This window comes from Gobio gobio (genome assembly GCF_949357685.1).
Source record: "Gobio gobio genome assembly, chromosome: 5".
Classification (NCBI taxonomy): Eukaryota; Metazoa; Chordata; class Actinopteri; order Cypriniformes; family Gobionidae; genus Gobio; species Gobio gobio.
Genome location: NC_137101.1, coordinates 46649628 through 46671329, shown reverse-complemented (window position 1 = coordinate 46671329; position 21702 = coordinate 46649628). Strand labels below are relative to the sequence as shown.

General features: G+C 38.3%; 1 long non-coding RNA gene across 1 annotated transcript; it reads right to left on the bottom strand.

The window, feature by feature from the left end:
• Positions 1 to 18132: 18132 nt before the first annotated feature.
• LOC307127252 lies at positions 18133 to 18908 on the bottom strand. Its single transcript, XR_013816613.1, has 3 exons — positions 18818 to 18908; positions 18426 to 18524; positions 18133 to 18220 (listed from the first exon to the last, which is right to left on the bottom strand). It is a non-coding gene; the product is annotated as an uncharacterized lncRNA (long non-coding RNA).
• Between the last annotated feature and the right edge of the window lie 2794 nt (positions 18909 to 21702).

The following is a 21702-nucleotide window of genomic DNA, read 5'->3' as shown; positions in this document are numbered from 1 at the left end:
ATTTTAAAATATTTATATCTGGGTATTACTTTTGCTTTGTCATTTGAACGTGTATTTGACATTGTTTCATTACAAATGTAACTATATTTCAGATATTAGCTTCTTTAAAAAAAAAAAAATAATTGTCCCGTCGATTTTTGGCAATCTAGGGAGTGGCCTGTGTCCCACCCACCACCTTACAAGACACACCCTAGTCCTAACTCAAGGTGCTGACTTGGGGTGAACAGTCCTCTCTCCCAAAATGGGCAGTAAGTCCCGCCCAGAGTGCTGCACCAGAGCTAGGAGCCAATACGACAAAAAGGACAATTCATCACAGATTTCGTATTTTAAAATAATTATATCTGGGAATTACTTTTGATTTGTCATTTGAACGTGTATTTGACTGTTTCATTACAAATGTAGTTATATTTCAGATATTAGCTTCTTTAAAAAAAAGTAATAATTGTCCCATCGATTTTAGGCAATCTAGGGAGTGGCCTGTGTCCCACCCACCACCTTACAGGACACACCCTAGTCCTAACTCAAGGTGCTGACTTGGGGTGAACAGTCCTCTCTTCAGAAATAGCCAGCAAGTCCCGCCCAGAGTGCTGCACCAGAGCTAGGAGCCAATACGACAAAAAGGCCAATTCATCACAGATTTCGTATTTTAAAATAATTATGTCTGGGTATTAGTTTTGCTTTGTCATTTGAACGTGTATTTGACATTGTTTCATTACAAATGTAACTATATTTCAGATATTAGCTTCTTTAAAAAAAAAAAAAAAAAATTGTCCCGTCGATGTTTGGCAATCTAGGGAGTGGCCTGTGTCCCACCCACCACCTTACAAGACACACCCTAGTCCTAACTCAAGGTGCTGACTTGGGGTGAACAGTCCTCTCTTCAGAAATAGCCAGTAAGTCCCGCCCAAAGTGCTGCACCAGAGCTAGGAGCCAATACGACAAAAAGGCCAATTCATCACAGATTTCGTATTTTAAAATAATTATATCTGGGAATTACTTTTGATTTGTCATTTGAACGTGTATTTGACATTGTTTCATTACAAATGTAACTATATTTCAGATATTAGCTTCTTTAAAAAAAAGTAATAATTGTCCCATCGATTTTAGGCAATCTAGGGAGTGGCCTGTGTCCCACCCACCACCTTACAAGACACACCCTAGTCCTAACTCAAGGTGCTGACTTGGGGTGAACAGTCCTCTTTTCAGAAATAGCCAGTAAGTCCCGCCCAGAGTGCTGCACCAGAGCTAGGAGCCAATACGACAAAAAGGCCAATTCATCACAGATTTCGTATTTTAAAATAATTATATCTGGGTATTAGTTTTGCTTTGTCATTTGAACGTGTATTTGACATTGTTTCATTACAAATGTAACTATATTTCAGATATTAGCTTCTTTAAAAAAAAATAAAAAAATTGTCCCGTCGATGTTTGGCAATCTAGGGAGTGGCCTGTGTCCCACCCACCACCTTACAGGACACACCCTAGTCCTAACTCAAGGTGCTGACTTGGGGTGAACAGTCCTCTCTTCAGAAATAGCCAGCAAGTCCCGCCCAGAGTGCTGCACCAGAGCTAGGAGCCAATACGACAAAAAGGCCAATTCATCACAGATTTCGTATTTTAAAATAATTATGTCTGGGTATTAGTTTTGCTTTGTCATTTGAACGTGTATTTGACATTGTTTCATTACAAATGTAACTATATTTCAGATATTAGCTTCTTTAAAAAAATAAAAAGAATTGTCCCGTCGATGTTTGGCAATCTAGGGAGTGGCCTGTGTCCCACCCACCACCTTACAAGACACACCCTAGTCCTAACTCAAGGTGCTGACTTGGGGTGAACAGCCATCTCTCCCAAAATGGGCAGTAAGTCCCGCCCAGAGTGCTGCACCAGAGCTAGGAGCCAATACGACAAAAAGGCCAATTCATCACAGATTTCGTATTTTAAAATAATTATGTCTGGGTATTAGTTTTGCTTTGTCATTTGAACGTGAATTTGACTGTTTCATTACAAATGTAGTTATATTTCAGATATTAGCTTCTTTAAAAAAAAGTAATAATTGTCCCATCGATTTTAGGCAATCTAGGGAGTGGCCTGTGTCCCACCCACCACCTTACAAGACACACCCTAGTCCTAACTCAAGGTGCTGACTTGGGGTGAACAGTCCTCTTTTCAGAAATAGCCAGCAAGTCCCGCCCAGAGTGCTGCACCAGAGCTAGGAGCCAATACGACAAAAAGGACAATTCATCACAGATTTCGTATTTTAAAATAATTATATCTGGGAATTACTTTTGATTTGTCATTTGAACGTGTATTTGACTGTTTCATTACAAATGTAGTTATATTTCAGATATTAGCTTCTTTAAAAAAAAGTAATAATTGTCCCATCGATTTTAGGCAATCTAGGGAGTGGCCTGTGTCCCACCCACCACCTTACAAGACACACCCTAGTCCTAACTCAAGGTGCTGACTTGGGGTGAACAGTCCTCTTTTCAGAATTAGCCAGTAAGTCCCGCCCAGAGTGCTGCACCAGAGCTAGGAGCCAATACGACAAAAAGGCCAATTCATCACAGATTTCGTATTTTAAAATAATTATGTCTGGGTATTAGTTTTGCTTTGTCATTTGAACGTGTATTTGACATTGTTTCATTACAAATGTAACTATATTTCAGATATTAGCTTCTTTAAAAAAATAAAAAGAATTGTCCCGTCGATGTTTGGCAATCTAGGGAGTGGCCTGTGTCCCACCCACCACCTTACAAGACACACCCTAGTCCTAACTCAAGGTGCTGACTTGGGGTGAACAGCCATCTCTCCCAAAATGGGCAGTAAGTCCCGCCCAGAGTGCTGCACCAGAGCTAGGAGCCAATACGACAAAAAGGCCAATTCATCACAGATTTCGTATTTTAAAATAATTATATCTGGGTATTAGTTTTGCTTTGTCATTTGAACGTGTATTTGACTGTTTCATTACAAATGTAACTATATCTCAGATATTAGCTTCTTTAAAAAAATAAACAAATTGTCCCGTCGATTTTAGGCAATCTAGGGAGTGGCCTGTGTCCCACCCACCACCTTACAAGACACACCCTAGTCCTAACTCAAGGTGCTGACTTGGGGTGAACAGCCATCTCTCCCAAAATGGGCAGTAAGTCCCGCCCAGAGTGCTGCACCAGAGCTAGGAGCCAATACGACAAAAAGGACAATTCATCACAGATTTCGTATTTTAAAATAATTATATCTGGGAATTACTTTTGATTTGTCATTTGAACGTGTATTTGACATTGTTTCATTACAAATGTAACTATATTTCAGATATTAGCTTCTTTAAAAAAAAGTAATAATTGTCCCATCGATTTTAGGCAATCTAGGGAGTGGCCTGTGTCCCACCCACCACCTTACAAGACACACCCTAGTCCTAACTCAAGGTGCTGACTTGGGGTGAACAGTCCTCTTTTCAGAAATAGCCAGTAAGTCCCGCCCAGAGTGCTGCACCAGAGCTAGGAGCCAATACGACAAAAAGGCCAATTCATCACAGATTTCGTATTTTAAAATAATTATATCTGGGTATTAGTTTTGCTTTGTCATTTGAACGTGTATTTGACATTGTTTCATTACAAATGTAACTATATTTCAGATATTAGCTTCTTTAAAAAAAAATAAAAAAATTGTCCCGTCGATGTTTGGCAATCTAGGGAGTGGCCTGTGTCCCACCCACCACCTTACAGGACAGACCCTAGTCCTAACTCAAGGTGCTGACTTGGGGTGAACAGTCCTCTCTCCCAAAATGGGCAGTAAGTCCCGCCCAGAGTGCTGCACCAGAGCTAGGAGCCAATACGACAAAAAGGACAATTCATCACAGATTTCGTATTTTAAAATAATTATATCTGGGTATTACTTTTGCTTTGTCATTTGAACGTGTATTTGACTGTTTCATTACAAATGTAACTATATTTCAGATATTAGCTTCTTTAAAAAAAAATTAAAAAATTGTCCCGTCGATGTTTGGCAATCTAGGGAGTGGCCTGTGTCCCACCCACCACCTTACAAGACACACCCTAGTCCTAACTCAAGGTGCTGACTTGGGGTGAATAACCAGCTTTGCCTAAATATCCAACTTGTGTGCAATGTGCGCTTTTTGTCCATTGCTACAACTGACTGCGCTATGGGGACAAAGCTGCTCAGTCCCAGTTTTATAGGTTACATTGTGTACCTTTAACTATAACATGTTTGATAAATAGTTATTTGTTCAATCTTACTTGTTGTCGACTTCTGGCATCTGCTGTAGACTGTTTTATCGCACTTTCCTGTTGCCTGAAGTCCTCGTTGTGCAAATCTGTGTGGCCAAGAAATGAAAATTCAATAATATGATAACGGTTAAAGAAAAAAAAATTATTTGCACACAAAGCATGTTTTGAGCACTTGTAAATGTGATCAATACTGTACATTCCGCTGCTTACGCTTTAATACTACACAGATCTAATGTACATGCGATTTCTTTCCCAGGTGTTTACATTCACAGACATGGACTGTGTTTATGTGAACTTTGTGTGATTTAACCTTGTGTGTATGGACAGTTTAAGGGCAATAAAATGCGAAAGAAAACATAGTTTAGTAACACGTCAGTCACGCGGCTTGTGACAACGGGAATATTCCAGAAAGTAAGGCTATCTTACGGTCAAACATTAGCTGAACTCTTGGTTGATTAACCCAAACACTAATTCACTGTGAATCTCTGTTCACAGGTGTCACTTGTCTAGTCATTTGTCTCAGTGTATTTAAGCCCTCATGTTTGCCATGCGTCTTGGTCTGTTATTGAATATGTAAACCTGCTGAGTTGGTGAGTGTTTTGTAAAGCAGAGTTTGTTTCGCAACGCCTTTGATTTATGTTTTATAATTTGTAAATAAAGAGACTGCACCTGGGTTCTTCAACTCGCCTTCCAGTGGACTTCTTGTTACATTGTGGTAGCTATAATGTTATTTTGTTGAAATGCACTTTATAAAATAAAAAAAATCTTTAATTAAAGCTATTAAATCAAAATCTATATCTGATGCCGCTGCACTGACATCTCTCTGTGAAAGTCCCTGGCCATTTTGCTCTAGCCCTTACAAAAAAATTTTTTTACAGGTTGTAATGTATGAAGTTGCAAATTTCCCTGTATAGCCTAAGTAGGCTATAATGTATAAATTCACATCATCTCGCACATTGATCGGCATTCAGAGTGTTTTTTTGTTTTGTTTTTTTTTTGCAACAGGACGTTTTGTATGCTATAATAATCATGTATTTCTATAATAAAAACATGATATATCTTCGTACCTTTCCAATAATAAAAAAACTATTATAGCCATGTTCTCTTTGCGTTCTCTAAGTGTTTAACGTTAATCAGTATTTTTATTATAATTTGCATCAAACAAACAGCAAAGTTCTTATTCACAGTGATTATTGCCACTGATTATTAAACGAATATATTAAGAATGATTGCACAACCAACAAATAGCCTACTAGGTGGCGATATTCACCATGTAAACCGGCATTAAACAAAAGAAGAAATATAGTATGGCACCAGGGCCGGACTGGGACACAATTTCAGGCTGGGAAATCCTACATCCATCCAGGCCAAATTTAGAATTTACAAACACGGACAAACCTATTTTTCCCCCTAAATAATTAAAGGCTTTATCTTGAACGATACCCTCACTTCCCTTTTCCTTTTCTTAATTTTCCCTAATATCTCTCTGTCTCTCCCTTCCACCAGGATCATCAGCCTCATACACTAAGTAAAGAGGAGTACTAGTGTTATTGGAAATTTAAACTAAAACATTAATATAATAATAATAATGCATAATATATGTATGCATGTATGACGTGTGTGTATTTTTATCGTACCAGTCTCTTCTACACCTGTCACTTTTTCTGGCCTCATGTTACAATCAGAACTGAAAATCAACCACCTTATAATTTGTTTGCCCAGAATCTACATCTATTTTAGTAAAAATCAAAGTATTATATTTAAGAAAAAATTTTGTTTTTATGTTAAAATCTAAATTTAGCAACACTATATTGCATACAATATGTAAAAAAAGAAAAAAGTTTCTTATTTTGTTTCTACTCCCTGCCTGGCTGAATCTGATGTGTGATCAGTCAATCAGCTCTAGTTCAGTGGTCAGCCCACGGACTGATTCCCTCACCAGTGTCCTGACTACTGAACTAGGGAGCTGATTGAGACGCACCCATCATTTTCTAAATAGTCTAAATGTCAAAAAAAAAAAATTGGTAACACTTTATAATCTAAGGTTCATTAACATTAGTTAACTACATTCATTAACATGAACTGATAATGAACTGCACTTATAAAGCATTTATTTATCTTTGTTAATTTCAACATTTACTAACGCATTATTAAAATCTTGCTAACATTAGTTAATGCATTGTGAACTAACATGAACAAACCATGAACAGCTGGATTTTAATGAACTAACGTTAACAAAGATGAACTAATGCTGAACAGAGGTGTTGTTCATGGTTAGTTCATGTTAACTAATGCATTAACTAATGTTAACTAATTGTAAAGTTACCATGCATTCAATAATAAACTTCATTTAGACTGTATCTATTTAGAAAAATCCTAATAAAATATTAGTGCATTATTTTTTGTTGATGTCTGCACTATCACTTCTGTCTCCCTGCTCCCAGTACCTACCATTTAATTGTGAATATTTGTCTGCTAAATTACTAAAGTAACTTCACACTAAATAATATTAATCTCCTTTAGCATAGGCATACAGTATTTTAAGTGATAGTAAGTAATAGGCGCGCTACCGCTAACATTCGCTAGCAGTTCAATACTAATTTAACACAAAAAAAGTACAGTATTTACAGATGAAACTGACCTGCACTTGAAGCCCTAAACAGGTCAGTAATTTTGCAACGTTTCGCTGCTGCTTCTTGGAGAGTTTTCTTTTTCTTTTTCTTTCTCTCTCTCTCTCTGCTCGACCTGGCCGCTTTCTCTCCATCATCAGGCGCTGCTCGCGTTTGGCTGAGGCGTAAAGTCCAATCGGAGCCTTGCCAGTCAGGTCAAGACTAACAGATTCATGATTTATTTTAATTATTAATAATAATTTTATTGAATGCCGAATTCGAAAATTATCACTTTAGTAAAGGCAATAATAAAAAATAATTATAATTATTAAATAAAATTCTCCCGGTGCTCCCGATGTCCAGTCCGGGCCTGTATGGCACGCTTTTTCTTATGTGGCTTTTACACAAGTTATAAATGGCCATCTTTACACAGAAAAAGCGCCACAGAAACCAAATCTGAAGCGGCATAAAATCACGCAAATGTTTATAAGACTGTTTCTCTGAAGCGGCATAATTAATATACCACGCCTTCATAAAAAATGCTGTTTATTCAATATTAATTTGCAACGTTATTATTAAATAGGAATGTTTCCTGTTATACAGAACGAGTTTCTGATGTGCTGCACAACTGTGATATTAAATCAGTTTCAGCTTTGGACAGCTCATCTGATTGTCCAGCGGCATGTGCTGCAGGAGAAATCCCTGACCGCTGGAGAAGCCGCCAGAAGTGCCGCGTTTTGCGCGTGCTCTTTCTCTTACAAAATCACAAATGTAGTAGAAATTGCGCTATGGGCACAAAGCTGCTCAGTCAAAGTTTTATAGGTTACGTTGTGTACTTTTAACTAACATATCTGCCGAATAGTTATTTGTAAAAACTTACTTGTTGTCGACTTCTGGCATCTGTAGATGTTTTTTCGCTCTTTCCTCTTGGCTGAATTCTTCGTTGTGCAAATGTGTGGCCAAGAAATCAAAATTCAGTGACAACGGTTGAAGAAAAGGAAGAAAAGATGTGCAGACAAAGCCAGTTTTGAGCTCAAATATGAGAGACCATCTCGAAATGCAGCGTTCTAAAGTTCCATCTTGATTGTCCACTGTGATGTCACAATGGATTTTCTACATTTGATTCATAACAGAATAGAGAGCAATAGTCTAGGCTTGCGCTTTAATACACAGATCTGATACAAGGAATATTCCAACTTTATACATTACAAAATTATAGAAATTAACTACACTGACCTGTGTACGGAAGGGAACTTTTGATTACTTGTGTAAAACTATTACATTTTTCACATTTATTTTAAACAGCATTTCCACTCAATGTATATGTTTGTCTGTTTGTGGGCATAGCTCACTTAAAAATGTTAAAAATAACCCAACAAGTAACCCAACTGTGGGTTGGTATAGCACCTTCCCAACTGTGGGTTATTTTAACCCAATGCATTGGGTTAAAAACAGTTGTGTTAACTTTTTATTTTTATTCATGTCATTATTTTAATAAATAAAATACACATTTTCAAATACAGATTATTTATTTGTAAGAAATACATACATTTTAAAATATACATTTTAAATGTCAAACTAAATATTGCGGAGCCTAGCATTTAATGTAAATATACATAAATGTGTACATATTAAATTCAAAATACACAGCACAAAATACATTCAAAACCTATTAAAAAATGTACAAACAGTACACATTCAAATCAAAACATATATTTGAAACCTTCACACAAATGTACATAGAGTAAACATACATAAAATGTGTACATACAACACAAAAATTAATACTACATTTAAAACTACACAAAAGTGCAGAGAAATATTACATTCAAAACCTATACAACAGAATACACAAATTCATAATATTAAATCCTTCCAGAAATAAACTACTTTATTAAAAAAATGCACTATACACTGCATTGATGTGTTGTAAACATACCTTAAGTAGCAAAACAAATACAAATGATGATGATCAAAGTTCTTAATGAGGCAGCAATGTGTTGAAGGAACTCCTCTGGATATGTTCAAGTTTGCATGCTGCAAAAACTCCCAAATGGGGGCAGAGGTCTTTGGATAGTTTGTCATAGATGTTTAAAGAAATCTGAAACATACATCCAATGCTTGAAATAAGGTCTTCTGTTCAACTGCCTCCACACTGAAAATGAAAACCTGCGAGTTCTCTTTGTCCCCAAGAATTGTCATGTGGATCCTGGCTTGTCTCACTGTTCAGCTAATGCACCACGTTAGTTCCAACCTTAGAAGAATAAATAAAGTTCAGTTGGCATGCAGTGACAACATCAGCCGTGTTACATTACACAAAAGTTACAATGAAGTGCTGTACTGAATTAAAAAATTGTCACTATAATTAGTCATTACACCTGCTGTTAAAAAGATAGTTTACACAAAAATAAAAATTCTGTCATAATTTACTCACCCTCATGCTTATTCAAACCCGTAAGACTTCTGTTCATCTACGGAACACAGAAAGGCAGTAAAGACATCAAAGTCATCCATTTAACTCCAGTAGTTCAACCTCAGTTTTATGAAGTGACGTGAGTATATTCTATCCCTTAACCATAATTTACCACTTTATTTACAAAATATTCATCTCAATGCATGTTCACGAGAGCACCTTGACGCATGTGTTTTGTGTTGATGAGAGAGCAGATGTTGTGTGATGTTTTTGTTGTTGCACAAAGCACTCGTGTCGCTTCATAAAATTGAGGCTAAACCACTTGAGTCACATGGATTACTATAATGATGTCTGTTCTGGGCCTTGAAAGTGGTAGTTGCATAGGCCGTCAATGGAGGAACAGAAAGCTCTCAGAACTTAATTTGTGTTCCGAAGAACAACGAAAGTCTTACAGTTTTGGAACGACATGAGGGTAATTAATGGGATAGGGTCATTTTCATTTTTGGGTGAACTATGATTTACTCACCCTTAAGTCATCCTAGGTGTATATGGCATTCTTCAGACGAACACAATCAGCGTTATATTAAAAAATGTCCTGGATCTTCCAAGCTTTATAATGGCAGTGAATGACAAAATGTGAATGCAAAAAAGTGCATCCATCCATTATAAAAGTGATCCACACGGCTCCCGGGGTTAATAAGAACCCAATGAATTGAATCAATGGGTTTGTGTAAGACAAATATATTATATTTAACACGTTATAAAGTAAATTGTCTAGCTTCCAGTGGACCGCCTTCCGTATTCAACTTCCGAAAAAAACGTAACAGGCGTAACGATGACTTTGGGCGTAGAGCAAGCGTTTTGAACTGCGAGAGGCGTTACACTTTCTTTGTAAGTTGAATACGAAAGGCTGTCTGCCGGAAGTTAGTTATTTTTTAAATATAGATATTTTTCTATTAAAAAATATTAACCCCCCCAGAGCTGTGTGGAGCACGTTTATGATGTATGAATGCACTTTTTTGGTCTTCAAATTTTGGGCTGCCATTCACTGCCATTATAAAGCTTGAAAGAGCCAGGACATTTTTTTAATATTACTCAGATTGTGTTCGTCTGAAAGAAGATCAGTCATATACACCTAGGATGACTTGAGAGTGAGTAAATTATGGGATAATTATTTGGGTGAACTAACCCACAAGCAGAATCACTAAAGGACAGAATAAATGGATGCATATGAGCCACAGAGCGGTGCACTTTATCAAAGCTAATGTGATAGTGTTGCTTTTACTTACAGGCTGAATGTCATTTAAGCTTATCTTCATTTCAGCATTGTTTCCACTTGTGAGGTATGGCGATGATGGCAGGAAGGGTTTTAAAGGGAATTTCTCCATGATCACCTTTTGAAAGAGTTTACAGAAAAAGAAAAAAAAGTTTTCACCTATACCACGTGTATGGACCTAATTTCATAATCACTTAGACGCAACCAAAACAATTTTTCCAAAATAAGACAGGCCTTCCTTATAATGAACATCATTAAACTCACCATTCCAGGATAGTCCAAATCAAAAATCAAATCACTTTTATTGTCACTCTACCATATACACAAGTGCAACAGTAGGTGAAATTCTTAGGTGCAGTTCCGAGCAACATAGCAGTCATAACATGACATGACATGTACAACATTTAAGCAACAACAGATTATAACATCTGATGCGCACACAATTACTCACAGCACAGTAAACACTACAATAGACAATAAATAATTTACACAATGTGAGTGTAGTTCTCACAGCTTTAAACAATATACACATACTTACAATATACATATACTTTAAACAATATACACTAAACATACATTAAACAATAACAATATACATTAAGTTATAGTAATAATATACAATGTACAGTATACAATATGTTCACAATAGAAATCCGATGTACAATAGATACGCTATATGATAAATAAATGTGTATATAATGTGTGTGTGTGTCTACAGTGGGTTGTGCTGAGTGATATTCTGTCCAGTGTGTGTTATGATCCTGATGGATCAAGAGTTAAGGAGTCTAATTGCTTGTGGGAAGAAGCTGTTCTGGAGTCGGCTGGTGCGTGTTCTGATGCTGCGGTACCGTCTGCCTGATGGCAGCAGTGAGAGCAGCCCATGGCTCGGGTGGCTAGAGTCTCTGATGATCCTCTGAGCTCTCTTCACACACCGCCTGGCATAAATGTCCTGGAGGGAGGGAAGCTCACCTCCGATGATGCAGCTGGCCGTGCGCACTACCCTTTGCAGGGCTTTGCGGCTGCGGGCGGTACTGTTGCCGTACCAGGTGGTGATGCAGCCAGTCAGCAGGCTCTCTATGGTGCTGGTGTAGAAGCGTGTGAGGATGTGGCGGCTCATTCCAAACCTCCTCAGTCGTCGCAGGAAGATAAGGCGCTGATGAGCCTTCTTCACAACGGCCTCGGAGTGGACAGACCATGAGAGTTCCTCTGTGATGTGGACACCGAGGAACTTGAAGCTGCTGACTCTCTCCACCGGTGCTCCATTGATGGTGATGGGGCGGTGTTCTCTCTCATTCCTCCTGAAGTCGACCACCAGCTCCTTGGTCTTGCTGACGTTGAGGGAGAGGTTGTGCTCCTGACACCATCGTGTCAGAGTGTGCACCTCCTCTCTGTAGGCCGTTTCATCATTGTCAGTGATGAGACCTACCACCGTCGTATCGTCAGCAAACTTGATGATGGTGTTGGAGCTGTGGGTTGCCACACAGTCATGTGTGTACAAGGAGTACAGGAGTGGGCTGAGAACACAGCCCTGAGGGGCTCCAGTGTTGAGAGTCAGTGATAAGGAGATGTTACTGCCCATTCTGACCACCTGGCGTCTGTTTGACAGGAAGTCCAGGATCCAGCTGCATAACAGGCTGTTTAAGCCGAGAGCCCGGAGTTTCACGTCAAGTATGGAGGGCACAATGGTGTTGAATGCTGAGCTGTAGTCTACAAACAGCATTCTCACATATGTGTTCCTCTTTTCCAGGTGGGAGAGAGCAGTGTGTATGGTGGATGAAATGGCATCATCAGTGGAGCGGTTTTTGCGGTATGCAAACTGCAGTGGGTCCAGTGAGGGGGGGAGAACAGAGCAGATGTGGTTTCTGACTAGTCTCTCAAAGCATTTGCTGATGATGGGGGTCAGAGCAACAGGACGCCAGTCGTTTAAGCAGAGTGTTTTTGATTGCTTCGGTACAGGAACAATGGTGGACGTTTTGAAGCATGTGGGGACCACAGACAGGGAGAGGGACAGGTTCTACATGCGGTTCATGTGGTTATTATTCAGGGAGGGTGAGAGATAATGGAAAGTTGACAGATTTAAAAACAAACAAACAAAAAAAAAACAGAGTGGTCTCCTTCCTAATCTTCTTCTGACTCTGGACAACTAAGGTCATATTCATCATCAGTGTCCGTTCTGCATTCGGTGTCCTGTATCTGGAGGTCATCAACTATAGCACTATACATGCTCACAGCTTGTTGGCATAAACTCTCCAGTGCAGAGGACCTCCGCATGAGGACACTTTTCAAACCAGCTGTAGCATCCTCTGACATGTAACCAAAATCTGTAACATACATAAACATAAGAATTACAAGTATTGTTCTAAGATTATAGCATGTAGAACCACATATGACAGAAAGATGTAACTTTTTTATTTCTTTAATTTGTTGCAAGAAAACGTAAACACGTAATACAATGATATTTTATTGTCATATGCATATAGTTAATAGATGTAAGAAATTCATTGAAATTGCATGTTTGACATCCTATACTTTGCATAAATTGGGGGTATATAGTGCAGTAGGGGAGGGATGGGAGTTTGCAGAAGCTGTGACTGTGTGTGATGGGGGTGGGGGGGGGGGGGGTTAATGTTGAGGTGAGGATAGGGCAAACAAAGTGTGAGGGTGGAGCAGAGTGGTATGACTAATATAGAAAAAACAAAACTTGTGCCTCTTTTCCACTGACTGGTACCAGCTCCACTTGACTCTGCAAGCACTTTTGGTTCCACCTCTGTTGAAGTTCCAAAAATGATGTGTAAATATTGGAGATAGCAGCAGCAGCTCAGTGTTAGTACATGTACATGTTAGTAGATGGCTGACAGAGTAAATATTGCCATCTTCCCAAAAACGTGTCTGTAGTGTGATGAATTCAGAATACTGTTGATTTTATCTGCTGTAGTGATTGCTGTTACCATCTTTTCCACATTGTTGATGCTAGGGTAGTTTAGTTCTGTGTGACCATAACAACCAGTTACATGAAATGGTACTTTTATGCAGTAGAAAATTAAACGTTTGAAACCAAACCGAGTCATGTGAGGTTAGTTGAACTGGTACCAGTCAGTAGAAAAGGGACTACATATATTTTGGTGAGAATTTTTTTTTTTTTTTTCCAAATTTGACTTACAGCCCATTCTGATGTTTTCTTTCAGCTTCTCCACTCCCTTTATCTCCTTTCGGAGAGACGTGATGTGCTGAGACATCTCCTTCACCAGGATGCTCTGCTCCTCCTCAAGGCGTCTAATTAGCATCATTTGGTCAAAAAGAGATCGTTTTAACCTGAAGGAGTGACCTTTAGGTAGAGGGATTTGTTGGAAATATGAGAGAGAGAGAGAGAGAGAGAGAGAGAGAGAGAGAGAGAGAGAGAGAGAGAGAGAGAGAGAGAGAGAGAGAGAGAGATTTTCATTGCAATACCGTAGACAGACAGGCATACATTTTAGAGAACATGTCAGGACTACCATACCATCCTCACGTCTCTCCCAAGGCAGGATGTAGTCCTCTATCAAATTGGAGGCCAACTCCTCGTCAATTGTATCCTCTGCAATAGCATTGTACAGCAGGCTCTTTTGTTTCAGTTTTTTTTTTAATTCTCTTATTTTTCTTCTTTTTCTTTGCCTTGTCTGGTTGCTATCTGCAAAGTGAAATAAGAAAATCATTGCAATGTAAATGCAATGTACCATTTGAATATCCGTCAACCAACCATGTTGACGCTAGAGGTCCTGCTTCTTGCGTAGCAGGGCCACTATGATGCTCTCTATCTCAGCCCTGAGATCATCTGTTGCTCCCTGTTCTGTTGTGCTCCCAGGCTCTAAATAGGTAACACAATTAAGCGATTGTTTCATTTAAAAATTTATGATCACCTTATGTAGTTCATATTTGAACAAAGTAATTAACAGTTGTATTTGTGAAAAGTCTGAGCGCTATGCATGATTTACCTGTGACTGCCCACTGCTGAACATCACACACACACTGCTGTGCAGTTTGTTCAGTGATGTCATTCTTCTGGCGGAAATCACTGAAGATGGCAGCTTCCAGCTTTGCCCTCTCGGAGATCTTTAAATAACACAAAAATAAAAAAATATCATGCAAGCTTTCAGCCAATACTGGGATCAAGAAATTCCTTCATCTACAGTTAATAAATCAATGGATGAATGAGCTTATTACAAATGGATGGACTCCAGCTCTGCTGTATGTTGTTAAAATGTATGTTGTGTCAGGCAAGAGGACCAGTGGGTCCAATGTCCTTACTTTGATGTATCTGCGGGCCAAGACTTTGTGAAGGTTCTCCGTCTTTTTTCTGTTCCACCCCATGGCCTGTTGAGTGAGCATATTCTCTCTCCCTGATTAAAAAAATAAATCTGCATGCGTGATTGGATCAATTTACCCGCGAAAGACCATTGCAGTTAGACACAACCTAACACAACAATTACTTTAGTGCAAGGAGAACAGGAAAAATTACATTTTAGAAGTCAGAAATACCTCATCATAGCGTATGGTTTGTAATGTGTCATACCAACCTGCCTTTGTCATGTACTTTGTGACAAGAGCTGCCCTGGAGAGAAAGCTGTTTACCTAGATAAAACAATACAGAAATTAATGTATTCCTATATTACATTAACAAACAAACAACAACAAATAAACAAAAACTTATGTATGTGAACATGTAGCCATACTTATTGCTTAACTAATATCTTCTTGTCAACTAGCTATACACCTTAGAATGCCATGGAAACTAAAACAACCACACCCTTTCAGCCATAGCCATAGACAAATTTGGAAAGATCGAGCCCAATTTTTCAAAGTTGGGAGCAACGCTGGATCTTGCCAATTGGGTCTACATTTTAAAACCTCACTATGGCATGCCAGAGCTGTGACATCCTGCATTTTCATAGAATCTTGATGAATCATTGAAACTTGATGATTGGGCACTGTCACCAGGCTGGTGTGTCAAATGGGGTCCTACTGGTGGGTTGGAAAGTCAACCATGGCCTACTGGTTAGGGCCTTGGGCATGTTACTTGTTCGAATGCCGACCAGGAGGAAAGTGGTTGTGTGGAAAGTGAAAGTGGGTGGGGAAAGTTGTTGAACATTGCTGTCCCTTCCACATCCACGGCTAAGGTGCCCTTGAGCAAGGCACCAAACCCTTCACTGCTCCTCGGGCGCCGCAGCAGCTGATTGCCCACTGCTCTGAGTTAGTGTGTGTCACCTCACTGTGTGCTGTGTGTGTACCTCTCTAATTCACAGATAGGTTAAATGCAGAGATTGAATTTCCAGAAGAGATCATGCTCTGATGGTCATTCGAGCAAGCATAGATCTTTGTTTTATACCCTGATGTACTTCATCCTTCACACTCTGCTTGTCTCTCACATAAATGTATCAGTGAAGTCTCTTATATCTACATAGTTACAATAATGTCGGTAATAACATACTTGCTCGACTTCCTCCCCAACAGTGTTCCCTGCTCCATCCTGATTCCTGCCGCCCCATCTCACCTGCAACATAGTGTTGGATTAATTTCATACCATAACTTTAAAAATCTAATGTTATGCAATCACACTAAGCGGTGCTATATAGCACCATAGTTAGCGGTGCTATATAGCACCTTAGTCAAAGAACCGGTGAAGAACCTCTGAAGAACCGCTGAAGAACCACTGAAGCACCAAAATTGGTGCTATATAGCACTTAAAAAGGTTTCCCTATGATTACGAGCCAAGAACCATTTTTGGTGCCATATAGAACCTTTTTTTTTTTAGAGTGCATGGATTATGTGCACATTAAAATCGCTTTCACATTAAATGTCATATTTTATCTGCATAATATACTACACAAGATATCATAATCACAGACTTACAATTTAGTATATTGCCACTAATACCACATTAAAATAATAAAAAACAATAATTGCTCGACTTCGCATTAGCTGCCTGCTGGCTACTGTTGCATCTGAATTTCAGTAATTTGAGGTACCTCGCATTTTGCTGTATGAGCTTTGGCATGCATCACACTGAGAAATGGCCTCATTTCCATCAGCGGTTGAAGATCTGATGATTCTTCAGTCACTTTGCTTAGGTATGGCCAGTACCTAAAAAGAAGCACAGCATAAGTATGCATTAACCAACACTTTCCCTGGCCATCAATATAAAACGACTGAAAAAAATCAGGCACTTGTCATTTAATGTACAGTAAGGTGAGTTTTAATATGACAGAGAAAAATTACCTGCAAACAACATCCATGCAGAAGAAAGTGACATTGGCCCTCTCTAACAATTCCCTCTGTAAAAACATTGGGTAGGCGAAGACCTCGCCACGGTAGTGGTTCAGTCCTCGCAGCAATATTCCGTGTCTGATACATAAGAGGACAATATGGTTAATGATCAAATTACACAAGAAGACCTGTGGAAAACAAAGCTAATCAAAACCCTCTTTTCAAAGCTTAACACACACACACACACACAGACACACACACACACACACACACACACACACACACACACACACACACACACACACACACACACACACACACACACACACACACACACACACTCTCTCTCTCTAATTTCCTTATGGGAATTTACTTCCCATAAGGAAATTAAACATGACTCTGATACATTTATCCAAAAATGAGTTTCCATAGCGTGTGACAAGTGGTATCTATACAATTGCACACTTCTGATCTATCCACATACCTGCAGACTGCCACTTGTATCCCCTCTTCATCTATTTTGGACGATGATTTTTTTGACGTCTCCTTACTCGCCCTGAACCTTGAAACGCCACATGTTCCACTGTTATCTGCCTGTTAAGTCAGATATCACTCGTCTTAACAAATAGAAAAAACAAAAGACACACAAACATAAGCAGTAGATATACTGTCTTAATATTCAATATTAGACATACTCTTGTCGTGCTGCTGCCTCTGACATTGTTAAGAAAGGCTGATACCTCCTCATCTTTGGCAAGAAATAACCCCTTGTACAAAGAGGGTTCCTCATTCCTGTCCATTAAAATTGATCACAAAAAAATGCACTTTTAACTGACCAAACATTTATTACTCTACATGCAACTATTTCTATGACAATGCTGTGGTTTTGATATTGACATTAATGCCTGTGTAATATTAACATACCCCCCTGATTTTTTGAAGCGATAATGTTTGCGATTGCCATCACAACACACTGCCAACATGTCTGGGTGACATGCTGGACAATAAAAATCATTTACTTCCCACATCACCTCTTCTGTGTGCTTGCAAAAACAATATTCGAAAAAGCTTTTCTGGAACGTGTCTGCACAGACATTCCCCGGCTATGACATAAAAATAATTATTAGGGTTTACAGAAAATAAATATTACAATATTACAGAGACAGTAATATGATTATGTGTTACAATGATTCAAGCAGATTTACCCTTCCAGCCTGAACAGAACGGTGCTCCAGTAGCTTTAAAAAGGCATGCCTTGACATCGAAGGAGCCGATACTTTAATGTGAGCATAAGCTTCGAAGACATCAAAACTATATAGTGTCTGGCAGTTTGTTGTGCTTGGCCAGTAACGGTGCCTAAGGAACTCTTTCACCCCTGGGGTCCATTCCACAAGACAGGTAGGACAAACTTTACGAGGCAAACAGAAATCATATCGTCCTGTGAAAAAAAGAGACACATTAAACATGTGTTTCACAGAATCAACTTTTTCCAACTCAACTGACCATTATACATTCATTGTAGTATTTGATATGGCATTAACATTTGGTAATTGGTATATTTCTCAAGAGAAAATCTTTGCCTTGATTGCAATTGTTAACTTCTGCGGTACAACAAAACAAAAAGCAGGACTTTCCAAAGTTACCATTCATGGTGACCACAGAAATATGCTTGCCAGAGGTGACCTCAATCTCTTGGGTGCACTCACATATTGCCCTACGTGCAGGCAATGGCAACTGACATACTGCAATGCAAAGAGGTTGTTACATTTTTCCTCAATCGAGAAGGTGTATCTATACTTGTCATACTAGTGATTCAAAACCAACATCTACAAAACAGACAACTCTACCATGCCATTATCACTGTTTTCTTACTAATAGCACGTTTCATAGTCAAAGACAAACAAAAACATTTTCTTCAGTCAAAGAGTGATTCAAATTAAGAGTTTAAACCTTTTCCACTGACAAAGTCTATCAACCAAGAATATGTGTGTAATAACTCTTTACTAGTCAACAGTAATTGATAATAAATACATACCCTGCTCACAAAAGTGAGGCTGACCATTTTCACCCATCACCACAGCCTTTGTGGGGGGAATAGGCTCCAGGTAGCCATGGAATAGTGCCTCCCTGCCGTGGAACACATTCTTTTTGTGAGCCTCCAAGTCGCATCCTCCACATAGAAATTCCATGTCCAGTGGCACACAATCCAGGCACCTAATTACTGCCTCTCCAGTGCCACACCTGTGGCATTTTTCATGGACATCTCTTTCAGCGGACAGTTTAGCATCGAGCAGCACTGGCCTTGCTGCTTTTGCCCTTGTACCAGCGTGTAGCTGCCGCTGTGCCCATTCTGTTTTTTTTGCTGCCACATTAACCTCAACTGAGTCCAGAGTGTCCCTCAACTCTTGAAGACGTGTTTCTGAAAATAAATGAAAATATATAAATAACTGTTAAACAACCCTTCGATTGAGTGAAGGCACAATAGATAAAAATTACTTAATACGGAATGGTACAAAAATAATTATGACTTAAAATCCGACTTTGACCTAGCCACACACTACAGTGTCCATTCAATGTTGGTTTAATGTCCTGTATATGGACTTGCTCATGGTATCACGAACCATTGTATCACAATGTTATCACAAATCATGTAATATGCTTCCGATAATAGACCAGTTTGAAATGAAGAGTTGGAGTGTCTATCACTTCCCAAACTAGGCAAGAATTAACTCCTCTGCAAAAGCACTGAAAAAAGTGCTGAATTGTCAAAAATCTGAATTTCACATTCATGTCTACAACAACAAAATACAAACACATACAAACCACTTTTAATGTTAGGTGGAGAAGAAGTGTGAGACATCAACAACAATGAATCAAGGAAAAGTTTAGCAAGGTCATTAGAAAAGTTGTTTATATGGAGGAATAGGAAATGTAGTCATAGTGATAAAATAGACATACTCACCAAGACTTGCAGTCAGCTCTTCTTCTATCTGAGGGACTTCCTCAGACACTGTGTTCAATTGAACATCGGAAGCTGTAAAGGCCAATACATTTGTTTATCTATTCTATCAGGGTCTTAAAGCATCATATATTTTAGTCCCGAAAATTCACAAAATTCAATCATACATCTGGCTCAGTGAGCTCAAACCATCTTTTCACTCACCAACATTTAGATAATTATCGTTATTAAACTACAACAACAGTGCTAGAAACAACAAACCTAATGCACGGCGTTCTGCTTTTTGACGTTTCTTACGTCTGTGACTTGTGGCCGCCACGCTTGCGACTGCTTTCTTTCTCTTAGTCCTCTTTCTTTTTTGAGGGACATGGCTTTCCATTGCCATTGCAGCCTATATGAAAATAAAATACTAATGTTTTCTGATAGAATGTCAAACTAACTTATGGTTATGTTTGATGGATGCTTTTTCCAAAGAAAGTAACAATAAAAAACACAAAACAAAAACTACAAATTATTATAAAATACTACACTACTCCAATGTGCATTAAATGTAAAGAACATCATACCTCAACATCCACTATAAAAAACAAACAATGTAATATAATGTAATACCAATAGTGATTTTCATAGACATGGGTGTAAAGTTATCAAAATTTCTCACCCTGGCCTCACGGAAAAGGGCCTTGCTTATTTCAGCAGCCATATGGCCCCTGACCTCACTGGGATCTTTAAAGACTCTTGAGTGGTTTTCCGACATGGTGCACAGACACAGTACAAAAATACAGACAATAATAGACACACAATACAGATATGAAGATGTATGTGTGTGTGTGTGTGTGTGTGTGAGAGAGGGGGGGGGGGGGTAACTAGAGAAAAACAGAGTGAGAGAGACAGAGAGAGAGAGAGAGATTGAAAGAGTGGCTCTTAAAAGTGCCTTTGTTTTCTATGTATAAATATATATAGAGATATGTAGAACAGCAAATAATCTGTAGAACAGACAAGAAAGCATCATTAGAGAAAAAATATGTCTACATTAATGCGAGACACTGCAGGTGAATAGGGTAAAATTTTAAAATAATAGATATCACCATGAAACTTCCTCAGTTGATTACTTACACAAGTATATAAAAACAATGTATTACAAGTTTTAGAAATTTGTATGTTTAATTATGCAAAGTAGGCATTATCTCATTAAATATGCGCAATTTTGCATATAATTTCACTAACATAAATCTGAACATATGATAAAACCAAAAAAATTTTTTTTCATTTTGTTTACACACAAGATAAAAAAATAATTTCAGATGGGTTTCAGGATAGGGCCTATATGCTTTCATTACTTAGGAAATTCAAAAATATACTGAAAAACAAAATAAAATAAAAAAATCGCAATATTTTTTTGATTAAAATGTCACATAAATCCGTCATGATTTACAAATCCCTTTGAAAATATCTTCAGAATACTGCTAGGTGTTAACCAGAAAGTTTGGTGTAACTACATAGGTGCTACATAGGCTGAGAGAATGACAAAAAACTCATTTTGAGAAAACGTCTTTTAAAATTTTGTAATGTAAAAATTCATACTTTTTTTTTAGAGGAAAACAACTATTTTCAGACACAATATCTTGTCAAATATTTAGCAATCAACAATACCAACCATTTTAAACGCATCAAAACCTATTACTCAACATTTATAGATAGTAAATACGCAGGTCTGAGATGCATACCGATTTGTAGAGGGGATCCAAGCAATGACTGGAAAAACCGCCAAATTCTCAGATGCGCGCAAGGAAGTGTGTCGCCGTCATGACAACAGACTGTCCGATTTAACATTAATTTATTATTAGTCTTTATCGTTTTTTGTTTTCGTTGTCTGTATATGACTATCTGTCAATTCAGTAAAAATAAAAAAATACTAAATTAGTCCAAATATTATTTACACTAAAATGATGGATGGGGAG